Source organism: Dendropsophus ebraccatus, chromosome 3, assembly GCF_027789765.1.
Source record: "Dendropsophus ebraccatus isolate aDenEbr1 chromosome 3, aDenEbr1.pat, whole genome shotgun sequence".
NCBI lineage: Eukaryota > Metazoa > Chordata > Amphibia > Anura > Hylidae > Dendropsophus > Dendropsophus ebraccatus.
The window spans coordinates 161,894,938-161,922,473 of record NC_091456.1 but is presented as its reverse complement, the minus strand read 5'-3'; the positions used below and the strand labels follow the sequence as shown (position 1 = coordinate 161,922,473).

Sequence of the window (27,536 nt, the reverse complement as noted above, 5' to 3'; positions counted from 1 at the left end):
TTAGGCTGGGTTCACACTGCTTTTTTTCAGTTCGTTTAATTTATATGTTTTATGGAAAAAAGACAGATTGGAAAAACGGGTGCAAAAACAGATGCAATTGTGTGCAATCTATTTCGATCCGTTTTTCTATTGATTTCCATTATAAAGATGGACCACGTTTTTGTGTACGATAAAATGTAAATACGCCAAACGTATACGTCAAACGGACTGCAAAAATGCACTGCAAACCCGGCCTTAGACAACAAATTTGTGTGCAGCCCTGCTGATTCTAATGACGCCGTGTCATAGAGGCAAGGCGATATTGTCACATTTGAGGGCACTTTAATGGAAAAACAACTTGTAATTCCCATTTATTGATTTTTCTTCCCATTTAGTTTGGTCCTTTTCATCCCCAAAAACGTTTTTTTAAAAAGTATATTCTATAGTTAAAGCAACTCTGTACCCACAATCTGACCCCCCCCCCCCAAACCACTTGTACCTTCAGATAGCTGCTTCTAATCCAAGATCTGTCCTGGGGTCCGTTCGGCAGGTGATTGTTCTAAAAAACAACTTTTAAACTTGCAGCCCTGTGCCCAACGGCCGTGGCCTGGATTGTGTATGCATTAGGCTAGCACAACCTGTTTGTCCCTCCTCCCCACCCTCTCCATCATTAGGAATGCTCCAGGCAGATTATCTCCTATTCCTCAGCTGTGTCAGCCCGACACATTGGCTGGATCGTTAAGACACCTGTGCAATGTTCAGCATGCAGAAAATGTTCCGTTGGCATTCCTAATGATGAAGATGGTGGGGAGGAGGGACGGAGGGGTGGTGCAAAGTTAGGGCACCGATATTGTAGGCCACGGCCGTTTGACACAGGGCTTCCAGTTCAAAAGTTGTTTTTTAGGACAATAACTGCATCACCTGCCGAATGGACCCCAGGACAGATCATGGATTAAAAGCAGCTATCCGAAGGTACAAGTGGTTTGGGGGGGACAGATTGTGGGTACAGAGTCACTTTAAAAAAGGCTGGAAAAAATACCTAAAAATGTCTAAAAAAAAAAAACCAGCTCAAAAACTCACCAGTTGGCAAAAGAATGGCTAAAATGGTTGTTTTTGAGGGTGACAATATGGACCAATTAAAAAAGTGTACACTTTGCCTTAAAGCGAATGTACTGTACCAGCTGTACATCGCTTTTCTGTTTTAACCATGAATAGACCGGGCGCCGTCCCGGGTTCTTTTTCTGAACCACGGCCCGGTTCCTGGGTGCGGCGCCGGTCTGTTACCGAGCACCGGCCCAGCCTGAAGCACTGGTGGGCCAGGAAACCCCCTCCCCTCTATGACTATTGTCTTTTGAGTCTATTCATGGTAAAAACAGAAAAGCATTATATCGTTGGTATAAAAAAACAGCAGTATCCAGAAACAGGAGCATTATTATTTTATAATGATTCCCACTGAAAGATGGTTCTGATTTGCAGGATCTAACAAAAGTGTAAAATTCCATTGTACCCCAAACCCTTCCACTTATTCACTTGGAAAAATGAACACGTCTTATGCATTATAAGATGTCCTCATTTACTCTTTTTAATGACTTTGCACTGATATGTATATATGTTACTGTCACATCAGTACAGCGTATAAGGCATATTATGGCATACATAAACGGCTATACAGAGTCTATTCAGCTGCATCTATACAAGTAACTGCAGCATACACGGACAAAACTAGCAGGAAAGTGCTCCTCAGTGTCCTCCTGGTATAACGTCCAGTAATGTCCATTAGACACAGTATCTTCATTGGATTATATTGATGTCCGTGTGCCTTGTGTTTTTACTATTTATATCAGTGTCCGCATAACGTGTAACACTTTCTTCTTTAGAGTTCTTGTTCATGTGACTTCCATGTATGGATCTGCCCTCACTTTCTTGTAATTTTTAAGTATTCTTTAAAAATATGCATTTTCTTACTAGTTTCTTATGTTTAAATATAATAATATAAGAGCAAGGAATAAAAATTCAGGTATTTGTCATTCCCATGAAAAAATGGTTTGTGGAGGCCCATCTCTTGATAAGGGTGGGTTTGCAATGGACTGTGCACCCTTGTGTGACACATTGGTACATAAATTAAGTAAAAAAAATTGGGATATTAAGTTTTGAGATATATAGTTCTATGGGATAGATAAGAGGAAAGCATTGGAAGGTACATTACTGGGGGAGTGGTCTGATGGATGAATGAAGAGAATGATGAGGGAATGGGAAGAAGTAAACTGGTTAGAAGAACATTGAAGGAGTGGTCTGGTAGATTAGAGGAGTATGGAAAGGAAGGGTGTGGTAGATTAGAGGAGTATGGGAAGGAGTAGTCTGGTAGATTAGGAGAACAAGGAAAGGTGCAGTCTGGTAGATTAGATGAGTATGGGAAGTAATGGTCTGGTAGATTAGCGAAGTATAGGAAGGAGTGGTCTGGTAGATTAGAGGACTATGGGAAGGAGTGGCCTGGTGGATTAGCGGAGTATGAGAAGGAGTGGTCTAATAGATTAGGAGAATAAGGGAAGGTGTGGTCTGGTAGATTAGAGGAGTATGCAAAGGAAGGGTCTGGTGGATTAGCGGAGTATGAGAAGGAGTGGTCTAATAGATTAGGAGAATAAGGGAAAGTGTTATTTGGCAGATTAGATGAGATTGGGAAGGAGTGTCTGGTAGGTTAGGAGAACAAGGGAAGGTGTAGTCTGGTAGATTAGAGGAGTATGGGAAGGAGTGGTCTGCTACATTAGGAGAACAAGGGAAGAACTGCCCTGGTAGATTAGAGGAGTATGGGAAGGAAGGGTCTGGTAGATTAGGAGAACAAGGGACGGTGTAGTCTGGCAGATTAGAGGAGTATAGGAAGGAGGGGTCTGTTAGATTAGGAGAATAAGGGAAGGTGTAGTCTGGTAGATTGGAGGAGAATGGGAAGAAAGGGTTTGGTAGATTAGGAGAACAAGGGAAAGAGTGGTTTGGTAGATGAGGAGAATAAGGGAAGGTGTGGTCTGGTAGATTAGATGAGTATGGAAAGGAATGGTCTGGTAGATTAGCGGAGTATAGGAAGGAGTGGTCTGGTAGATTAGGAGAACAAGGGAAGGTGTGGTCTGGTAGATTAAAAGGGAATTGAAAGAGTGGTACTTTACATTAGAAAACTATGGGAAGAAGTGGTCTGGTGGCGTAGTAGACCAATGGAAGGAGTGGTCTAGCACGTTAAGAGAGCATGGACCCAAAATGCTAACAACAAAGTAGAAAGAAAAATGTAAAATAAAAATTACCGGAAAGCGAGTACTAGACAATGCATGAAAGTCAAGGTGGACAGAATGCAGTACTTATGTAATATCTTAGTGTACGCACTTCAATGCCCTGTACTAAAGCTGCTGACTATGGTGCAATCTCTTCCTCACGTAGTGTGGACACAAATGGTTTTTCGTCCAGTGTTTACCGTAAATTGTATATGTTGAAGGTTGTTGTCACCTCGTACTTTATACTCAGTATTTTATCTACCGGTTTCCTCTACAGTATAAGTGGTGTGCACGCAGTGTATGATTTTCCTCTATTTGTGTCTATGACATTGAGCGTCCTGTTTAATTATTGATCACAATTTCTATTTTTGAAAGGTGACTGCATTATACTATACGTCTATGCTATTTTGCACTCCTCAGTCCGGATGCCTCACTTTGAGCATATAATATATTTATCGTGTTATATTTATGGATTTATAATCCTTTATAATCACTTCAGTGTTTGAGAAATTAGATATCACAAGGTTTTAATGTTTGAATCGTGTACATATATATATATATATATATATATATATATAAAATCATTATTATATATATATATCATCATTTTTTAACCTGGTTCTTGTTATACGGTAAACCGCCACAGGTTTTATATTATATTGGTAGCATGACAATGCAGGAAATGTTTTTAGTATTTTTTATTACAGTGTTTTCCGTGTAACATATATATTTATGCAAAATTTGAAATTTGTATCACATGTGTTTATACAAAAAAAAAGTTTTTGCAGCTTTCTTGTAATTCACATGGTGACTAGACCAATTAACTTTTTGAGACTTTCTGTTCAAAATGTAAATATCTTTGTTTCTAAAGATTTAGGAGTCTAAGGCCTCTTGAACACATGTGTATTAGGGGTTTCATACAAACAATGGTTGTACAGAGCTCTGGTAGACCTCCTGTTGCAATGTATGGGGCCAAACTAAAATACTGTATAACGGAATGCTCCATCAAGAGAATGGATTTTGTAAATAATATTATTGGTACCTTCCATAGAAACAGCTAATAATTATATTTCCACCAACAACCATAAATAAAATATTTATTACGCAGCTAGTCATTCAATATATATCTAATGTATTATCTAAGCTTATATCACCGCATATACAGTAGTTTATTTCTATCTAAAATTGCTGTAATCCTTTTCTTCAGTTGGGTCATGTGATCTCTTGGTGACCCCCTGAAATATTACATGTGTTTCTGTGCTCTCAATGGGGTCTCCATCTAAGCCAGCAGGACCTCCTATATGATGAAACTGCATGGACTGTTTCACACAAGGTTTTTACAGGGGAGAGACACTGATGAGAATTAGACAGCTCCTATCACACAGTTTTTATGACTATAATAATAACTCTACAGTTCTGGGGGGGTATAAAAACATACAATACAATACAGAATAACACACATTACTGAACTGGGGTGTGTCACTGTGTACATATGGGGGAGATTCATCAAACTGGTGTAAAGTAGAATTGTCTTAGTTGTCCCTAGCAACCAATCAGATTCCATCTTTCATTTTGCAAAAAATATGTGAGGAATGAAAGATGGAATCTGATTGGTTGCTAGGGGCAACTAAGACAAATCTACTTTACACCAGTTTGATGAATCTCCCCCATGGTCTCTTAGCTTATATAGAGATATATGAGGATGGTATTGGCTCTAGCTGTCTATGGAAGCTATGCTAATAGGACTGATAGCAGATTTGAAAGGGTTAGGATGCAGTTTGAAATCTAAAAGTCAAGATGGTGGCCGATCAGAGGTCATTTCAATACAGTAATGAACTGTATAGCTGCAGAGCTGAGATGAAACAGTTGGTGCTGCGGAAATAAATTTGCTTTATGTAGAGAAAAAAAATTAGAGAGGGAAGCAACAATTAATGTTGAATCACAATGCACATGATATATCAAGCAGGATTTTAAAAAAGGAGTCGATAAAATTTTTTCCCAAAAAATAGAAATAAAATGAATTATTTCTTCCATTACTAAGTAATGCTTCCATCGGAATAAGCAGGTCTAGCTCTCTTACTTCACTGACACATGGAGAGACTATGGCAATGCAGGAAAAACCATATTCACCTCTAAATCTTTTTAGTGTGTTTTTTTTTAATTCTTTAATTCTTTTTATTCATCTTGAAAGCAATGTGTGTAGCAACTTTAGTGCTTTCCCTAAGTAACACCATTTTAGTAACAAAAAGATTAACTACCTCTTATGAAGTGTGGCAGAGGTCACTCACCATTACCATGAACAGTTTATTCATACATGTTGATAGGATGTGTTAGTAGGATGGTTAGTGTTATATAAGGAAGTGTATGGATCTAACTATGGGCAGTGGTGTCTATAACGTGTTTTATAAGGTGCATTTTTTTCTCTTTAATGTACTCCACATCTTCCACACACACTGCCATATGACAACAGGTAGCCAGTCCTAGAGATGAGCGAACCTCAAGCATGCTCCAGTTCATCTGAACCCGATCGTTCGGCATTTGATTAGCGGTGGCTGCTGAAGTTGGAAAAAGCTCTAAGGTTGTCTGGAAAACATGGATACAGCCAATGACTATATCCATGTTTTCCACATAGCCTTAGGGCTTTATCCAGCTTCAGCAGCCACCGCTAATCAAATGCCGAACGATCGGGTTCAGATGAACTGGAGCATGCTTGAGGTTCGCTCATCTCTAGTAGCCACTATCTCTACACTTCTGTTTCAGTGTAATGTGGTAGGTCACCCTCTAGTGCAAGTATTATAGGTACAGATAGTACTGCCTCCTTGTCTCTCCCGATATGGTGGGTCCTCCTGCTCATTCATTTACACAGACACTAAACAATAAAAGAGAAGCTAGTAAATCCTGGCTGCTGAGCACAACAATTTCCGGAATGTTTCCTAAAAATGATTGGCTCTTATTATAAATAGGAACATAATGTAAGCTCCTTGTCTGACCCATAAACTACCAGCGTCTGTGACTCACTTATTATTCTACTATATGTGGACTATAAATACACTACCGTTCAAAAGTTTGGGGTCACTTTAAAATGTCCTTATTTTTGAAGGAAAAGCACTGTACTTTTCAATGAAGATAACATTAAACTAGTCGTAACTTTAAACAAATACACCCTATACATTGCTAATGTGGTAAATGACTATTCTAGCTGCAAATGTCTGGTTTTTGGTGCAATATCTACATAGGTGTATAGAGGCCCATTTCCAGCAACTATCACTGCAGTGTTCTAATGGTCCAATGTGTTTGCTCATTGGCTCAGAAGGCTAATTGAGGGATTAGAAAACCCTTGTGCAATCATGTTCACACATCTGAAAACAGTCTAGCTCGTTACAGAAGCTACAAAACTGACCTTCCTTTGAGCAGATTGAGTTTCTGGAGCATCACATTTGTGGGGTCAATTAAACGCTCAAAATGGCCAGAAAAAGAGAACTTTCATCTGAAACTCGACAGTCTATTCTTGTTCTTAGAAATGAATGTATTCCATGAGAGAAATTGCTAAGAAATTGAAGATTTCCTACAATGGTGTGTACTACTCCCTTCAGAGGACAGCACAAACAGGCTCTAACCAGAGTAGAAAAAGAAGTGGGAGGCCACGTTGCACAACTAAGCAAGAAGATAAGCACATTAGAGTCTCTAGTTTGAGAAACAGACGCCTCACAGGTCCCCAACTGGCATCTTCATTAAATAGTACCCGCAAAACACCAGTGTCAACATCTACAGTGAAGAGGCGGCTGCGGGATTTTGGGCTTCAGGGCAGAGTGGCAAAGAAAAAGCCATATCTGAGACTGGCCAATAAAAGAAAAAGATTAAGATGGGCAAAAGAACACAGACATTGGACAGAGGAAGACTGGAAAAAAGTGTTGTGGACGGATAAATCCAAGTTTGAGGTGTTTGGATCACAAAGAAGAACGTTTGTGAGACGCAGAACAAATGAAAAGATGCTGGAAGAATGCCTGACGCCATCTGTTAAGCATGGTGGAGGTAATGTGATGGTCTGGGGTTGCTTTGGTGCTGGTAAGGTGGGAGATTTGTACAAGGTAAAAGGGATTCTGAATAAGGAAGGCTATCACTCAATTTTGCCATGCCATGCCATACCCAGTGGACAGCGCTTGGTTGGAGCCAATTTCATCCTACAACAGGACAATGACCCTAAACACACCTCCAAATTGTGCAAGAACTATTTACAGCAGAAGCAGGCAGCCGGCATTCTATCGGTAATGGAGTGGCCAGTGCAGCCACCAGATCTGAACCCCATTGAGCTGTTGTGGGAGCAGCTTGACCGTATGGTACGCCAGAAGTGCCCATCCAACCAATCCAACTTGTGGGAGCTGCTTCTAGAAGTGTGGGGTGCAATTTCTCCAGCTTACCTCAACAGATTAATAGCTAGAATGCCAAAGATGTGCAATGCTGGAATTGCTGCAAAAGGTGGATTCTTTGACGAAAGCAAAGTTTGATGTAAGAACAATGTTATTTCAGATACAAATCATTATTTCTAACCTTGTCAATGTCTTGACTCTATTTTCTATTCATTTCACAACGTATGGTGGTGAATAAGTGTGACTTTTCATGGAAAACACAAAATTGTTTGGGTGACCCCAAACTTTTTAACGGTAGTGTATATCATTCATGCATTTAATGTTATGAATATGTATTATGGTGCTGTGCATTACATGCTTTACATTACAAAGGATAGCATAGATGGATATGGGATGGATGGATGGATAGAGATAGATAGATGGATAGATAAATAGTATAGGGAAAGGAAGCAGCACTCAGTAGTTGTTCAGTTGGTGGCAGTTGGTTTCCACCTACTAGATAGATAATTTGATATATATTGATTGGTGGATAGATATTAGATAGATAGATAGATTAATAGATAGATAGATAGATAGATAGATAGATAGATAGATAGATAGTCATAGATAGATAGATAGATAGATAGATAGATTAATAGATATGTAATAGATAGATAGATAGATAGTCATATATGTTCTGAATGACACAAGATGCAATTAATGAATGTGAATAGTTGCCAAGACTTCCATATGTGCTTAACATGTAATTATGTGTTAACTCAACTAAGTGTGTATATGTGTTTTTATAGTAAACCATACTACATAATATATTCATGTACATACCTAATCTAAGCAATGTGGGACATTGATTTCCTTCTTTAAAGGAGCATATAGATTTCCCATGCTTTAAAAATGAAAATGTGTACATGTCATTGTCAATGCTCTAAATACTGAGCAGCGAGGGATATATATATATATTAGTACTAGATAGCTTTTCAGAATCTGTGTGTATTTCTTATTGTGCACCCATTTGTGTGTTGTGATGGTGTGTATGCTTGGTTGCTGGGTGGCCACCATCTGAGTATGTGTAGCTATACATGTTGAAGTGTTCACAGGAAGGTATATCTGCTATACAGTATGCTGCCTCTTTATACTACACAGTCTTGTTTTAAGCCCTTCCCACTCAGGCAACAGAGAGTCCAGAAGGCTGTAGAAGAAGTCATGCTCCTCCAAGGAATCAAGTCACAAGATAAAAGACGTTCAAGATATGTTCAATACATAGCAAGAAATAGGCTTAGGGTGAGACATAATGTAGCAAAAACAAGAATATACCCTCTAACAGACACCTGCATGTGCTAAAATGTCTCTATTAAATGTATGTTATACATGTAGTGTAGGAACAATGACGGTAGTAAAAACGTGGAATTTTCTGTGTCTATAGAAGTTGAGATTACATTGTTACCTTTGAGTATTATGTGCATTTTAGCTCTACATCTAATTTTCTTGTATCAGTATACAGCATGTATGCAAATCCAATGTCTGCAGAGATGCAATGCAGTCTGTTTCCTTCACTCCTATCCAGCGTTTTCCTTGTTCTGGCGCTGACATTAATGACTACTTCTTAAGTGTTGTTCTGTATAGACTATATATAGACTATTAAAGTTCTTCATTATGCACAATTTATCCAACAGTGTTTTCTTTATCAGAGAGAAAAAATGTGGATGGTAAATACTGGTGTCAAAATCTACAGGCAAAAAAACACAAAGTATTTAGGTACACAGTTACTATGGTTGAAAACCCAATCCATTAGATTAAACTATGGGTGGAGGGAGATCAAATAGTGTTAGAAAGTTAAACAGATTTGTCAATTACTTCAATTTAAAAATCATAAGTCTTCCAGTACTTATCAGCTGCTGTATGTTCTGTAGTAAGTAATGTATTTTTTACAGTCTGACACAGTGCTCTCTGCTGCCACCTCTGTCCATGTCAGAAACTGTCCAGAGCAGTAGCATTATAATTTAATATAGTATAAGCATAGTCTGTATAGAGTCCTAATGTCATGTCATAGACCCGTAAAACATAACATGGTACCTAAGAATCATTGTTCTGTAGTACACATGAGATTAAACACACACACAATCCTCTTGATGTAAAAGTACGGTGTAAAATTGAGGTGCAGTAGCCGGGTCTGGTAACCTTGTTACAGTATAACACAGATCAGTGGTAAAGCCTTTTGGATGAGCCAAAATCAGCCATGCCCAGGGCAAAGATTTAAAGTGTTACGGTGAAAATCTCTTTCTTTCAAATCAGTAAATTTATATAGATTTGTAATTTACTTCTATTTAAAAATGTCCAGTCTTCCAGTACTTATCAGCTGTTGTATGTAGTGGTTTATTCCTTCCAGTCTGACAGTGTTCTCTGCTGCCACCTCTGTCCACATCAGGAACTGTCCAGAGCAGAAGCAAATTCTTATAGAAAACTTCTCCTACTCTGGACAGTCTATATAAAATCTATATAACTTTCTAAAACTAGTTGATTTGTAAGAAAAAGTACCCCTTTAAGGCCCTATAACACCAAGCTATTATCAGCCTATTTGGTCGATTATCGTCTGTTACAGCCGACAATCGCTTGGTGTAATAGCTCCTTTTAAAAGGCAATAGCCATTGTCCCATGCAATAGAAGGGATGGCAGCAGACCGCCGATACCGCCTATAAGCCACCCCGAAGATCTAAAGATTGTCCAAGGATCCCCTCCGGCAGTCACCTCTGACCCCCCCCCCCCTTACCCGCTTGCTGTCGGCGCGTGTAGTAGTACCGTCAGTGAGCGGAGAACAAAGAGCAAGCAAACAATCTTGCTCCTAAACATCACTCTGTGTAATAGGGCCTTTAGTTTATTGCCCTAGTACTGTGTTTAACTACCATAACCAAAGCCAGTTCCAGGGCACATAACCTATTTACACCCCAGGCATGAGGGCTCCTTAATGATAATTTGTGGTAGAGATCACAGCTTTGCACAGACCCATAACACCTACAGGTGCATGATCGGGCCATAGAAGTGACTAGGTCCGTAGTCTGTCTACGATTATGTACAGAAATGTTCAATGTGTGAACGCACCCTAAGTATAATTGGAGATGAGAGAACTAAAAAGTAGACGGGTATGACATATGTCAGTCCCCTTCTATATGGTTGCTATGGATACACTGCCTAACAACTGAAGCCTTTTTAAATGTTGTTGTCAGACTATGTATCCCTACCAATCAGTCTGTCTCATATATTATTTGTCCTCAGGTTTAAAGGGGTTATCCAGCGCTACAAAAACATGGCCACTTTTCCCCCTCTCTTGTCTCCAGATCAGGTGCGGTTTGCAATTAAGCTCCATTTACTTCAATGGAACTGAGTTCCAAACCTCACCCAATCTGGAGACAAAAAAGGGGAAAAGTGGCCATGTTTTTGTAGCGCTGGATAACCCCTTTAATGCAGGAACTACTGGCAGATAAGGGTTAGAGAGCCTTGGCAGTGCCAGACTGCTTTCTCCATCTAGTTTTCACACCCTTGCTAGATTAGATTTTTGTCCAAAAATAGATGACCTCTTTATTTGCTGAATATATAATGTGTTGACTGACTGATATGTAGAAGGCTGGAGGTTATTACTGAAGCCTCGGCTGGTGGATTGCCATGTTTATATACAGGCATGGTAACACTAGAAGTAATAATATTAGTTGGATTGTGTACGAGCTTATCTCCTTGATATATGGAGGCACCTTATAGGAAGACTGTCTATATTGCCTACTGCAACCAATCAGAGCTCAGCTTTCATTTTATCAGAGCATTTGAAAAGTTAGAGTCCCATAGTTGCCCCTTAATACATCTATATTTGCCCAATATAAATGCACCTTTAGGGGTTTTCTAAGTAAGTATGCCAGCCGATTACCAATCTATTGGTTGTCATCAGATGTCAGTGGAATATCTACACTGAAATCCAGGTTATATGTTATGTTATCAATATTGGCTGCACATCCCCGATTACACAGGACAATGTGTGTCCGCTAAACAAGAAGGTGATCAGCCAAAGAACAAGTGTTCTCCGGACCGGACCCATATAATAGAGCCCCTAAAGTGCCTATACACTTTATACTAAAATTGGCCAAACTCACCCACCTCTCTAAGGTGTATGACGGCCTCCTAACTCTCCAAAGACGGACATTGTTGGGGGAGAGAAGGGTCGGGTGTGACTATTAACACCTGATCCTTTTTTTGTCAGAGGGATAAGCCAATGCCAGAGCTATCTGTCTGCAGCTTCCCCCCTCCCAATAGGAGACACGTGACTGTTTAACCGTGCCAAAGATACATGTATACAGGGAAGTTGGGAGAGATAACTGATAAGCACTTGAATAACCCTTTTAATCTCTCCTGTCTTATTTGATCATATTGTTCCACATAGCTTTACACATCCATATATATTAGTCACCCTTCTAGAGGGGTCTACAATCTAATTTATTGCAATACATTACACATATGTGCAAGGATTACATCTGCAATGAGGACCCTGTATTGCAGATTCCATTAAATCTCACAGACAAAATAGCGCAACGTCTGGCGCTATTGTGTCTCATAATGTGCCTGACACCATGATGGAAACTCAACCGACTCTATTAAAGTCTATTGGGACCAGTGAACAGTGTTGATGTATGGCATATGAGAGATCAACATTATTTCCAGTTTTCTGTTCTTATCTTGGACCGAAAATATAGTTGCAGATGTGTATGTAGTTTTACCTAGATTATATATATTAGATTTGTGAAATACCATATAGTTTTGGAGCAAGACCACATAGTCTAGAATAGTTTTTCCATGTTAGGTCTAAACCTCCTTGGTCTGGTCCATAATCCATGGTCTGAACCAAAAAGAAAATAATCCATCTACATAAATATTGTATCTTGGAACAAGCCATTTAATGTCTTGGAAGATTGTGTGGAATCCTTGAGAGCTATTACATTTGTTGGCTTGTACTATGGGGATAGAACAGATGGCATCATAGAAAAATTGCTGATTTCAGACACTTAAGCCATTACTGGCACATGGTATAAGGGCTTGCTGTATAAGTAAGCAAAATACACTATCAACAGTGACTGGAGTCCAGAGATATTCGGCTTGAGAGTGGCACCTTTTCTATGGCCATGTCAAAATATTTTAAAGCGAATGTACCAGCAGGTAGATCACTTTAAGACTTTTATATAAATAGTCTGGAGCCGGTGCGGCGGTTCATTTTTGAACCGTAGCCGGGTTCCTGTGCACGGCGATGGTCTATTTCCAGTCACCGGCCCAGCCTAAAGCACTGCAGGTGGGCCCGCCGGCCCCCAGCGTGGTGAACCCCCTCCCCTCTGTGACACAACTCCATTAGAATCAATGGGGGCGGCCGGGCTCGCCTCCAGTGCTTCAGGCCGGGCCGGTGACCGGGAATGGAACGCCCGGGAACCAGGCCGCGGTTCAAAAAGAGGACCACGGCACTGGCATCCCGGAGCCGGCGCCAGTCTGTTGATGTAAAAGTGTTAAAGCGATGTTCCTACTGGTACATTTGCTTTAAGATATATATGACAAAGTGCATTATGCTAATAAAGTGGTAAAGTTTCTCCTTCTGGGAGTCATAGAAAGGCTTGTGGAGTCTTATAGTACACTGAGAAAAAAAAAAGCAAAGTAACTTTCCTACAAAGGAATAGAGCTTGCTATCTGGTACCACCTATTGGAGGTCTTAGGCTGCCTTAAAACACAATATATGCTATATAGTAGCTGAGCCAGAATCACCTCTAGAAGGAACAAATACCACAAATATGGTTTACATTTATAGCTTGTTAGTTCTCCATGTATGTCATGCTCTGTAGGAGTCTGTTTACACTGTTGGCCTATCCACAGGACACTGATTGGTGGGTGCTCACACCTGACACCCCTGCCAGTCAGATATCCAGCTCCTGCACTACACAACGTATGGGACAAGAAGCAGTTGTTCACTGTGAGGCGGTGGTGATGCATAACTGCTGCTCAGCTCCCATTCAAGTGAATAGCAGCTAAGTTGCAGTCAGGAACGTAGCTACCATGTAGGCAGACCACGCAACTACTACAGAGCCAGGGCGGTAAAGGGGCCTGCTTCCTCCCCCCCAGTGAATCATGGTCTGCCTACATGGTATGAGTGATGTCACTTGTGCGCTGGGGGGCTGGGAGAGTGAAGGAAAGCCTGGGGAGTATACAAGGGGGGGGGGGGGGTCTGGTTAGCATACAGGATTCATGGGGCCCCATACAGTTTTTTGCTATGGGGCCCCATAAATCCTAGCTGTGCACCTGGTTGCAGCCACTGATACAAGCTGCAATATTATAGTATAATACAAGTTGCCATGTTATAGTATAATACAAGCTGCCATGTTACAGTATAATTCCTACAAAATGTGTTTCTCTTAAAGGATCAAGTTTGGAATTCGCAACTTCAGTAAATTAGAAACACTAAAGCATTCTGATTAGTTCCAAATAAAAGATTCATTCAGCCCATGTCTCTCTTTCTTGTGTTTGTCGCCATGAAGAACACATTTTAAGCATCATAGACAGAAAATGTATTCCATGAATGAAACAGTGACCTCAAAGAGTTAAGCGATAGCCCTGTGGAAAGAAGAGGGTTAGCCTGTATTACACAAATAACAATGTAATCCTGTAAGAGGGTTACGTTATGATCTCCAGGAAAGTAGAATTGCAAAACAAGATGGAGTTACATGTGAAGATCTGGAGTTGTCTGTCATGTGCTCTGGGATTAGTAGATATCCGCTTATGTGTCATGCCAATATTTCTTAGCCATCTATAATCATTATAGGCCCAATGACATGGCATTCAGCATAGGTGCTAGATATAGATCAGTAGTGGCTGCCTGTCTACCTGGCCTTGGATCAAGTGCAATGTATACCTTATTTTATGATTGAGCTTAGACACCACTTTAAAGCCCATCTCTAGTATAAATGAACACATATATATTAAACAATATATACTTAGCTGTAGGTCAAGAATACAGCAACGGGGTGGGGGTGGGGGGGCAGGTGGGAGGCTCTGCCACTGGGCACCTGCAGATTATGACTGACTGCAGACGAAGGGGGGCTTTATGAAGACTGGTCTTATATTAGGCCCCACCCCCTTTTCCCTGGCAGGATTCACTAAGAGGCGCATGCCTCCTAGTGAATCCGTCCGGCCGGGCACCCGAACTTGTGCCGGCGTACTAAATTTACACCTGTAAATGGTGTAGATTTGGATCATGATTTACGCCTGCTCGCGGGCATAAATCATGATAAATGAGGCACAGGAGGAGGCCACGCCTCCTTCCCGCCTTATCATGCCCCCCCCAAGCTCCCCCAGTCCGCCCATCGGGCAAGCGGGTGCACGGGAGGCGTACGCCAGGGAGAAAGGGCGAATCTGCACCTTCTCCCTGGCGTATGCCTCGACATATCTTTCATAAATGTCCCCCAAAGTTCTGAATGGGCCCCCCAAGCGGTTCTTAATAATCCCCCTCTCCCTGTCGCTGACTTTCCAGAAAGAACCTGTTCTTCTCCATGAGCTATTGATTGAGTGCTGCCCAAGACACATTCATTAAACAAAGCATTAACTGTCATGTTTTTTTTTATTGCAGAAATCAGTAGTATAAGCCATTTTAAGAAACTCTGTAATAGGTTTCATCAGCCAAAAAAGCCTCCTTCTGCACTCAAGAAGCAATCTCCCAGCCTCCCCCCCTGACTTCTTATCTGTGCATTATCAGGCAAACACGTCTTCATTACAGTGAAGCTCGTGAAGACGGGCTCTGCTCTCTCCATTGTAAGCCTATGAAGGGGGGAGGGGCTGAGGGAGATGAGGGAGCAGGAAGAGGTGACATGAAGGTCAGCTGTTTGTAGACTCTCTGGGCACCTAAACCACAGGATTCTGGGGTCAGAAAGGTCAGTGCTTATCTATGAACTTACTGAGAGAAGATTGCAGGGTGTTGTGCTTTGCAGGACTGCTCCGTGCTCAGTCACTCCTAACAGCCCCTCCCCTCTCCATAGCCACATAATGGAGACAGAAATCCTGCTTCATTTGATGTGAGGGGGGAGGCTGGGAGATTGCTTTTTCTGTACAGAAGGAAACTCTTTTAGTACATAAAACCTATTACAGAGTTTCTTAAAATCGCTTGTACTATAGATATTTATTGTTTTCAGAAAAATGACCCTGAAATGACAGTTACGCTTTAACTATTATAATTAAACTTGTGGGATTCATCACATTTTTGCATATACATTTATTTGGCAAACTTATCCCCTTCTCCTGGTAGGCCCTCCGTTTCCCTCCCATTGTTCACAGCTTGTTGTCTAAGTTATCAACCACCAATCTACTCTAAAAGAAGCGGTCTGGCTGGTGTATTCATAGCTAAACTACGGGGGACATGTGCCTTTACATAAATCCAATGCGCACTGGAGCCACACACACACAAACAAACACAGATACATATATAATATATAATTGTGAGTGTGTGTGTATGTGTATATATATATATATATATATATATATATATATATATATATATATATATATATTGCTTTTAAAGCAGAGCGGTCAACAGTGGCAGGAGAGGAGCAGCATATCAAGAGAAGCAACATTTTAATGAAATTATTTGCAAAAATATTCAACTTTAAGTTTACCTGTGTTAGTTTAGGTTAAAATACCCCTTTAAGAACAAGTACAAAGTCTAAATAAATATTAGGTGAATTAGGAAATGCACAGAATACACAAGAACCACAGTCCATCCATTATACTGTATATGTCCACGTCAGGAAAGCCTCCAATGTACACTACACATGGTCAGATGGAGGCTAAAATTACTTTTTGGCTGCTGAAAATGAAGTGCGGAATTGCATAAATATATCCTTTAAAAGAAGACCTGTGTATTAAATGGATACCATATTAGCCTATGGATGATAGATGCCAATGTACAACAGTCATCACAGGCCTCCATGTAACATATATCTAGTATAAAATAAAGACAAAATATAGGGTGTGAATGAGTTCTTACAGGCGTATTCCCACCTCAACTAACATAGCCAAACTCCTAGGGCTCTACTAGTCAAATATTTTCATAAATACAATCATTTAGCAAACTTGTCTCCTTTTCCTGATATGCTGCTCTTTCCCTTCCATTGTTGAGGAAAAAAGCTTTTATATATATATATATAATATATATATATATATATATATATATACCAACAAAACACAACAATCACTGAACTCAGGGAGAACAGTGTAAAATTCCAATGGAGTACTCATTTACGAGTCTCCATTGATTGTCCCATACAAAATTTGAATATGCAAAAAAGGGGTCCGTGAAGCCTCAGTTGCGAGTCTCAAAACACGGGAATAGCCAGATATCCCTCTCTCCAGAGAAGGAAGCCCGTTGCCAAGGGGTGCCTCCTAGTGGGGAGAGCACCAAACCACCCTGATACGTAGTCCCTCAGGTCCTCACTCTGTTGCGAGCTTTGGGACTTAAATAGGGAAACACCAGAGTTTATATATATGTATATATATGTATATATATATATATATATATATATATATATATATATATATATATATCATAGGGGAGATTTATGAAACATGGTGTAAAGTGAAACTGGCTCAGTTGCCCCTAGCAACCAATCAGATTCCACCTTTCATTCTTCACAGACTCTTTGGAAAATAAAAGGTGGAATCTGATTGGTTGCTAGGGGCAACTGAGCCAGTTTCACTCTACACCATGTTTGATAAATCTCCCCCCAATATCTCTATGCAGCTACATTTCTACATTATACCTCTATAAATATATAGAGTCTGACCAATGCTTTTAGAGCAGAGTGGTGGTCAGCAACCTAGTTAACAATTTGTCAACAATGGGAGGGAAAGAGCAGCAGATCAGTAGGAGACAAGTTTGCTAAATGAATGTATTTGCAAAAATATTTAACCTGAATAGCCCTACAAGTATAATAAGTATTAGGGTATAAACCCACACACCGTATAAGCAGTGTATTTACTGCTGCGATACGCAGCAAATACGCAGCAAACACGCAGCAAATACGCAGCAAAAACGCAGCAGATTATATCTAAATAACTGAACACAGCATCAAATCTGTACCAACAAATCTGCTGCGTATTTGCTGCGTATTTGTTGCGTATCTGCTGTGTATACGGTGTGTGGGTTTGTACCCTTACAAGTATATTAGTTGAGATGGGAATACCCCTCTAAGGTGGCCGTACCCTTTCCATAAGGGTTGTTCATTCAGATGACAGTTCTCTCTCCCAACCTCTCCATACACATGAACATTCAGCAACGCCAAATGTTTTATTTCCCGTATAGGGAGTAGTAAGCTGCTGCCAGACAGCTTAATAGAAGTTTATCTCTTCCAGAACAATAGTGTCTGGTGGTAAAAATGGAAAGAATACACCACTTCCTGCAGGACATACAGAAGCTGATGAGATTTTTAAATAGAAGTAAATTACAAATCTATATAACTTTCTGAAACCAGTTGATTTGAAAGAAAAACATTTTTGCCGGAGTACCCCTTTAAATACTCCTATACTATAGGAATTGGATGTATACATATGATGGATGCCACTTAGTTCATCTGTCATCCATTGGGTTCCTTGTTAAAAATGTATACTGTACAGTATATGCTTTATTTACGGGAATCAGCAAGTCTGTGCTATTCCATTCAGCAAATGACAGTCTTTTAGCTTCCATCCAGTAATAGGGATCTATGGACATGGGGGACTTTTTCCGCTGCATAGGATAAATGTGCACTGCTGACGCTGGATGAAATCAGCCTGATGTACTAGAAGCTATCCCTCAAAGGAACATACCTAGTCATTGTGATACCCCGTGCTATGCCTACTACATAACTATCCCTCAAAGGTACATACCTAGTCATTGTGATACCCCGTGCTATGCCTACTACATAACTATCCCTCAAAGGTACATACCTAGTCATTGTGGTACCCCGTGTTATGCCTTGTGCAGAAGTATCCCTCAAAGGAACAAGCCATCTAAATTGTATCTTTATGCCCAGTCAGCTATGAACAAACTAGGTGACAAATGCTAGTATATAAGATACAGCCTATTTATTTCAGCTTGCATATGGCTTGCTAGCCTTTCTCAGTTATAGAGTTTTATGTTAGTGAATAAGTGCTCTCTGCTGCCACCTCTGTCAATGTCAGGAAATGTCCAGAGCAGAAGACGTTTTCTATGAGGATTTGCTACTGCTCTGGACAGTTCCTGACACGGACAGAGGTGGCAGCAGAGAGCATTGTGTCAGACTGGATAGAATACACCACTTCCTGTAGGACATACAGCAGCTGATAAGTACTGGATGACGTGAGATTTTTAAATAGAAGTAATTAACAATTCTGTAGAACTTTCTGATACTAGTTTTAAAAACTATTTTTTTTTCTCCGGAGTACCACAAAGTGAAGTAAGTAAACCACGAGTCATTGTGGCCATCCGTCTGCCACAATGACTTCTCCGGTGTTAAGTAATGGATCACTCCCAATACCCAAACAGACAGGAAGAGCATTCTTGGGACCATGCCAACAACTCATAATATAGGCAGCATAAAAGCAATGACAGGTTCCCTTTAAGAGACGTCCCTTGCTTTAGCATAGTCCCAATTCCTTGTTGGCCAATAGTTTGCCCACCATATTAGAAAGCTGCATCTCCTTTTCTTAAATGTAGTCATACTTAATGAGCCATGTACATTACACATTGATACAGCACTTAGAGTCTCTGTAGCATCAGCAATAGCTACACTGGCTTGTGACATCAGTAAGAGGGTGCACAACATGTTTGCTGTCCCTCTACAGGTAGCAGCCGGGGGGGCTGTGCAATCTAAACTTACTAAAAGCTGATTTATTCTTTATTAATCTGCTCTTCTCTAATGACTGTAAATAAAACTAAGAATCATGTATATAAAAGGAAATACAGGACGTTCTAATCCCAAGGATGTATTTCATTACTTCAATATGAAATAAAATCCTGGATGCTTATCAGCTAATGGGCAATTAAAATAAATCTGGGTATGATTATTTATTAGAAGTGTGTGGTGTAGCTGGTTGCATACACTAATATCATCTCACAGAAGGCACTGATCCTCATTGGAGAGAGACAGCTAGTAGGCAATGCTTCCTGGGAAAAATATGTAAAATAGCTCCTCTACGGAAAAAGAAAACAGTCTATACAGCCATGGGCCACATTCACACTACGCGAGACAATGGGAGTTCTGTGACTCGGCCGAGTCGTAGAACGGCCGTTATCAGTGAAGATCATCTCAGACGGATAAACTTTATTTCTATTGAACTGGGATGCGGATGCATCCGTGTGTGCCCGCATCCCAATTCACCATTGCACACAAAGGAAAATGCAGCCAGAGCAGCACTCTCCATTGTGTGCACTGTGAGGGTTGTGCGGCCGCTATTCAATGCATAGTGGCCGCACAAAACTGACATGTCAGTTTTCGCTACAGCCGCTAGGGATCCCGGACGGAGCGTATACTATGTGTATACACAAGCCTAAAGAGACAAAAATGGCTGCACATCGCACCCATGGTTGACACGAAAGCTTGTTCAGCTACATTAAAAACCAACATCAGAAGTTAGTATATAATTTGGTCAAACCATATTGCCTCATGTACCATGTGCAGGTCCCTAACCAAACAACATTGTGCTGGTCAGCCAACGCCAGCTCCACAAACCGTGCACAAGCAGGGAAGGGGGGCCACGGAATGGCCCTGCAATGGCTCCTGGGGTTTTGTCCAGTGACATTGGGGTTGCAGGGCCATTCCGGTCTGCACCGGTTCTCACCATCTAATAACAAAGAGAAAGGCGCCAACAAGATCTAAAGGCTTTAATACACAGGCCGATTATTTTTCATGAAAGCTAAGGGACGCATAAATAATCTAGTGATTGTATCTCTGGCCACACAATCATTGAGCCATGAAATCTGCTGTTCAAATTATTGCCACAGGATAGGCTATCAATAGTTGATTATCGGGGTGCAAGACAACCAGCTCTCCTGCCAATCAGCTGTTCAGCACCCACAATACAATGAGAGTAGTTGGCTCTGTTCTCTGTTCTGTGTAGCGGTGGCACCAGTCTACTGCAGCTTCAGCCCCTATTGAAGTGAATAGGACCAGAGGCTGCAGTACACTGATGCCGCCGCTACACCGAGCCAACTTTCTCACTGTAGTGCGAGTGGGTGCTGATCAACAGGGGAGCCGGGATTCTTGCACCCTGCCAGTTAACTATTGATAGGCCATTGAGTGGGTAGGCTATCGATTGTTTTATTCAGGAAAATCCCTTTAATATTTTTTTAGAAACCTGTCCAAATGCTGGTTAACTGTCCATCCCTTTTCTGTATAATAATAACATGAAGCAAATTCACTTTTGCAAGTAAATTACACATGGTGACCAATTTGATGAAAATACCAGTACTGTTTTAGATATGCAGAGATCTCCTCAATCATGTTTTAAAATATACACTATATGGCTGGGTTCACACTACGTATATTTCAGTCAGTATTGTGGTCCTCATATTGCAACCAAAACCAGGAGTGGATTGAAAACACAGAAAGGCTCTGCCCACACAATGTTGAAATTGAGTGGATGGCCGCCATATAACAGTAAATAAGGGCCATTATTTCAATAGCCGTTGTTTTAAAATAACAGCAAATATTTGCCATTAAATGACGGCCATCCACTCAATTTCAACATTGTGTGAACAGATCCTTTCTGTGTTTTCAATCCACTCCTGGTTTTGGTTGCAATATGAGGACCACAATACTGACTAAAATATACGTAGTGTGAACCCAGCCTTAGTAAAACTGACTACTATAAAACAGTGTATGAAGTATAACTAGCGACTATGTCAGGCCAGACGGTAATGTGTATAAATCATTTGAACACCAGGTCTACATTTCAATTATAAAATATAATAGTCACCTAAAAGTGTACTGAACCAATATAATATCATGGAGCCAGAAGCAGAAACAGTCAGAATTATTATTCATCTCAAGGTTATATGGATAGTAGCAATTTAATCATATATCCTGTTCCATTGTGGGTGAACTATTGGAGAAAGGGAACCCAGGCTTTTCAAACCGCTGCCCAGTTTTGTGATCTGCGACAATTTCTCTATTTGCAAACAGGGCCGCCCCATGTGCTGGAGGAGGGCCCAATGTACTGATATCTCCACCCCTGCGTGACGCGTGGCCTTCTGAATCAAGTCTGGCTCTGCTTCTGAGGGAAGTGGCACAATGGCAGTTTTAAACAACAGCGGTTATTATATGAATATCGTCCGTTATTTGTCATTAAAGTGGTGTGTGAACATAACCTAAAGCTGAATCACACATCCAGTTTTTGTGTCAAATACAGAAGAAAATAATCTAAATTCCCAGAAAATGATCTGTTGTTCCTTTAAACTTTTTCTCTTTTTTTTCGATTTGTTCTCCCCCCCTCCCCCCCAAAAAAAACTGCAGTAGAAACCACACAATCAACGGCTTGTGTAGCCTAAAGAGAGTTAGGGTCCTATTCCACGGGCCGAGGAGGGCCCGATCAACGATGTAAACAAGCGCCGATCTGCTAGATCGCCGCTCGTTTACTGGGTCTATTCCACGGCCTAATGATCGTGGAGCGAGGGCTGCAGGGACATCGTTACCAATGTCCTTGCAGCCCTTGCAGCATCATACATTACCTGCCAGGTCTTCTCCGCGCTGTCTTCATCCCCGGGTCTATCTTCAGAATGGCCGGTCAGCTGACAGGCCACACTCAGCCAATCACAGGCCGCGGCGGTCCCGGCCTGTGATTGGCTGAGCGCTCCGTCAGCTGACAGGCCATTCTGAAGATAGAGCGCGCGGGACCCGGGGATGAAGACAGAGGGGAGAAGAAGCCTAGACAGGTAATGTATGATGCTGCTGCTTGTCAAATCGTCTGTCGTCTGCCGCGCACCGCTATTCAACCGTAGCGATGCGCGGTGGGGGAACGATGATTTTAGGTCTGGCCCTAAATGAACGATCAGCCGATGACACGATTTCTTGGAACGATAATCGCCCAAATGGGGCCGATCCGGACAATTATCGTTACTGTGGAATAGGGCCCTTATGCAAGATTAGGCAAGATTGGACGCCTCTGATATTGTAGAGCAGCCCTGTCACTTGAATAAGACTGAGTTTCTCCTCACCCACTTTAAGTTCAGCTACAACACACGTACCCAGAGCCAGACTCCTCTGTATAAGGTTTCGGTTTCCGGGTGCATTACTGAGTTATCTGATAGACAAGCTCATGTTATTACATACACTTTACTCTTAAACACTTCTTAACACCACCAACGCTTTGGCAGATGTCGAAGTAGGCTTGTTTGCTACGTTTCAGCTTTTCACGACTCGAATGTTTATGAAGGAACATGTTCTTAAAACGAAGTCAACTAAACTATAACTTTCTTTTACTTTTGCTCTTACCTTATTATTTTATGAGCTCATCTTACTAACCTATAGGGCAGAGGTCATTGGTTTATTCTGTCCAGAAATTTAGATTGAAACTGTAGACATGAATAAGGGGGAGTGTTAGCACCAGAAATGCGTCGGATCTATTTGGAGGTTTGTCTACTGGTCTTTGCAACATCTGGCCTTATGATTTTGACCAAGGATGGTCAGATTTAATTTCTTGTAAGTCTGCATTAGTTGGAGTCAGATCTTGTACAACACACCCCAATGGCCTTGATGGTGATGAGCTGGTTTTCCTCATTTCTAGGGCCTGGATGTGACTGCTACCTCTGCATTTCAGAAGAGAAATCACCTGACACAGTTCTACACTATGATCCCTGTAGAGAAAAATGCCATTATTAGAGCACATATAGTACTGAACAAATGTTAGATTGATATAGTTCAATATAGTAGACACTCAGAGACCCATATAATGATAGTCCTAATAATTCTACTTGGATGCATGATTATAGATTAAAATAGTTTGGTTACCATAGGAGATATGAGAAGACAAGTTAAAGGGATACTCCAGCGAAAAAAAAATTCTTTCAAATCAACTGGTGTCAGGGATTTGTTATTTACTTCAAATGTGGTTGATTTATCAAAGTAGCTCAGGCTGATAAATTTAGTGCATCTGTAGACTGTCTAGTCTAGTTTGCATCTTGGTGCATCTGGGTACACAGCATTGCAGTTCAGACCAACCACCCTTTCCAGCCATACCATACTGCTTGTCCGGTGGTGTGGTTTCTGTCCTTTTTGATGCAAAGGCATAACTTAATCTGATGACAAAATGCATCTGAAGCTAAATTGCAGAACCCCAGCTTGGCCGCAACACAGTGTACAGTGCTGTCTAATTGGTGAGGTGCCAGGTGTTATTGATATTGATATCCTGAAGATCAATAAGTAATACATTTTGACTAGAAAAACCCTTTAAGAACCCCTGGAGACACGATATCTCACATTTAGTGTTGCGCCATCTGTAGCTCCCCCTGCCTTAGACCTAAACATAGCTACAGTTACTCTTCTTTATATCCAGGTCCACTTCCCCTCCTGTTTGTATTACCATTGTCTTTTAGATTTACTGACCATGTCCTGAAGTCTATAAAAAAGACATTTGGTGTCTGGTTCGGAGCGTTTCAGAGTTCATAGTAATTTATTACAATGGGATAGAAAGTGGAACGATACTGGATGATAAGAGAACATTGGCAGAAGCATGAGGAAGTAAAGTGAGGGAAGATGTTACTGGAACCCGTCTGACAGGGCAGATATTTCTGTAATCATGAATGGAGGTGATAAGAATGTATGCTCTTTATTTAGATGTGTGATTGGTGATGCCTCCTGATAGCATGGCCCACTATGGACATGGAATGCTAGGTTGGATATATGGAATTTTCTTCCTTGGTAAAGTGTCAGCAGATAAACAGGTTGACTCTAACATGTGACAACATTGTGATTTTATTCTGGCAGATATGGGCAGACCCGTCCGTACTATCATACTATCCACTCTGGTTCACACAGGGTGGTTTAGCACGGTTTTTATAGATGAGTTTATATACATGCATAAGAAACTTTTGCATTGTGTAAACTCTACAAGAGTTTGTGCTACAAAGTATGGATTATGGATAGGCACTGTCACTTTAATAAAAACTTTCGAAAGGTCACACATCTTACTGGATCCAGCAGGCCGCGTGCCCGGTATACCAAATCTACATCTGCTTTAAGCAGGTTTAGATTTGAATCAATATTTACACCTGCGAGCAGGCATAAATCATGATAAATGAGGCGTTGGAGGAGGCCACGGCTCTCCCCACCTTGCCGAACCCTCCCGAGCCCCCCTGCCTGCCCATCTGGCGAGCGGGGTATATGACAGGCATACGCCAGGGAGGAGGGACGAATCTGCGCCTTCTACCTGGCATACGCTCCAGCCGTAAGTTTGATAAATGTCCCCCTTTGTTTTTTCTTCTAAGGAGTATTCATCAGCTCTTCAGAAAATGCCATTTCCATAAAATCACAATTGTAGAAAGTCTGCTGACAGAGTAGGGATGCAGCACACCGACTAGAGGAATAGTTCCTGCTAGTATTTAAAGGGGTACTCCAGGCAAACAAGGAGGGCAGGGAGGTTGGAACATAATAATGAACTTATACTTACCCGTCTCGGCTCCACCACTCACTGTAACCTCTGGACTCCTGTAACTCCCAATCCTGTGACCTGCTGAAAAATGCCTGCTCAGCCAATCAGTGACTGAGGCGGGGCATCACTGCAGTCACTGACTGGCTGAACGGGCAGTTACTGTGGTATCATGATGAAACAGGAACCTAGGAGATACAGAAGACTGGAGCGGTGGAGCCTGGACGGGTAAGTATAACTTAAATGTTATGTTCCCAACATCCCCTGCCCTTGTTGTTCTTTTTACATTAGTTTAGAGTACCCCTTTAAGTAGTTTTTTATTAGAATTTTTCCAGGAGGAATAACAGAGGACTCACATAATGTAGAATTTCAGGCAAATATACTGTAGAATCGGTATTTCAGTATATTAGACAAGGCAGGAAAGCTGACAGGTCCCCTTTAAATTACAACATGCCATATTCAACACCTTTTTTTCTGCCAGTGATTGAATATAGAAACATCTAATATAAAATCTGCAATTGTTTCTGATATAATATATACATTACCCTGCGCTATCTCTATCATGTCCATCTAAGAAGCAATGGTGACATCACATCACCTCATATACTGTAATGTAATTTCTGAGAATTTGGGGATATGGAAGCAGAAGCTATTGTATTGTATTGTATTGTAGGCTATATTAGGATATCTTTGTGTGTTCTAAAATAAAAAATCACCTCATCTCCATAGAAACATTAAATATCACTGTATTCAGCACCCTGGATTTTATCCTACACCAAAATCTATTCATATGAGCGACAATCTGGAAAAAAAATAACGAAGGCTTCTTATGATAACTAGAACTGTAACTAGACTCTTCATCAGTGTGGAGCCACAAGCCCCAGCAAACCTTTCAGACCAGAACAATAACTAAAGTATCCAACTACATATCATACAAGTGACTGTCTGTGAATGTTGTAAGCCCAGCTACAATGGGTCCTCGCCGTAGTCTATGGCTGTCAGGGCATGCTGGGAGTTGTAGTGTGTGTGTCAGAGTAGCTGGACAGGTTTAGACTTCTATGTATAACAGAAACTACAGTGTTGTAAGGATGAGCTCACATGATGGACACCAGTGGCACCCAATGGACATTACTGACTTATAACAGGGCCCTTCTGGTTACAGATAGGGGTCTATCATTGCGAAAAATATTGCGGCATACAGGGTTAATTGTCTATAAAAAAAAATTCAGTTTTGAAAAAAAAAAGTTCCTGCCCAGTATTCTCCTTTAAAGGGGTTATTTGGGTAACAAAAACAATATTCTAAACAATCCCCCTTCCCAATACCACCCTATGTCTAATCTACATGTATAACCTATCTTGCACCCTTTCCTTGTTTTTTTCTTATTCTTATCCGCTCTGGATGTCAAAAATCCTCTACTCTAGTCTACTCTGACCATGCTCAGCTCCCTCTTCTTCCTCACTTTTTAGTCACAGGACATCTGATCTCCTCTCTGGGGGCCAAGTTAGCTGTCTATTGACTTGGTAACCCGACCCCCAGGAGACATCATCTGCATCATCTCTATGCACCTGTGCTGCTTCCATAGACTTACATGTGTCCCTGAGCCTAGGTTTCTGTAATATAAAGCGTTATAGTTTTATCTCTACTTGCTGTGAATGCAGGCATACATATGTACCTGTCTTTGTGTCACAGCTCTGTGTATTGTAAGTATTATAGATGTTCTTAGACTCTGGATGAAACTAGAATGTTTTCACTCACAGTCAGCAAGCAGAGATCTAAACCTACACTACACCCCCCACCCCCGGTAAACAGATGCCTGTTGTGTAGCACATAGCTAAACCATGCGCGCATCAGCTCTGCTACATCATTAGCTGGTATGGAACACATATTAGGGAGATGTGATGCAAAATCAGTTTAAAAAAAAACATTCCTGTGTTTACTGTGTAATAGTAATGAAAGCAGTGGACAGGAAAGAAATCTAAGGGGGCAAGTACGCAAATGGACCAATCAGGGAGGTGCATGATGGGAAATGTAGTTTCCTATCTTGGATATAGATCGGCTTTTAAAAAAACTTGTAACTCAGGAACGGCAGCAGCTAGAAAGACAGGAGACGGCTCAAAATACTCAGGGGGACCAACTAGCATTTAATTTGTTTGCTCTTAGGTGGATAACCCCTTTAAGAGTGCAGGTGGGGCTACATTAACAATCACTGGATCATTTGTTTGACCCTTCACTACCCTCATCCTTGTTAGCTAATAGAGAAGAGCAAATCTTGAGCAC

At 41.1% G+C, this 27,536-nt stretch overlaps 1 protein-coding gene across 4 annotated transcripts in view; it reads left to right on the top strand.

Moving 5' to 3' along the window:
* Window positions 1-27,536, top strand: part of HOMER1 (homer scaffold protein 1) — a 94,196-nt gene that overhangs the window by 53,094 nt on the left and 13,566 nt on the right. The window lies entirely within an intron of this gene.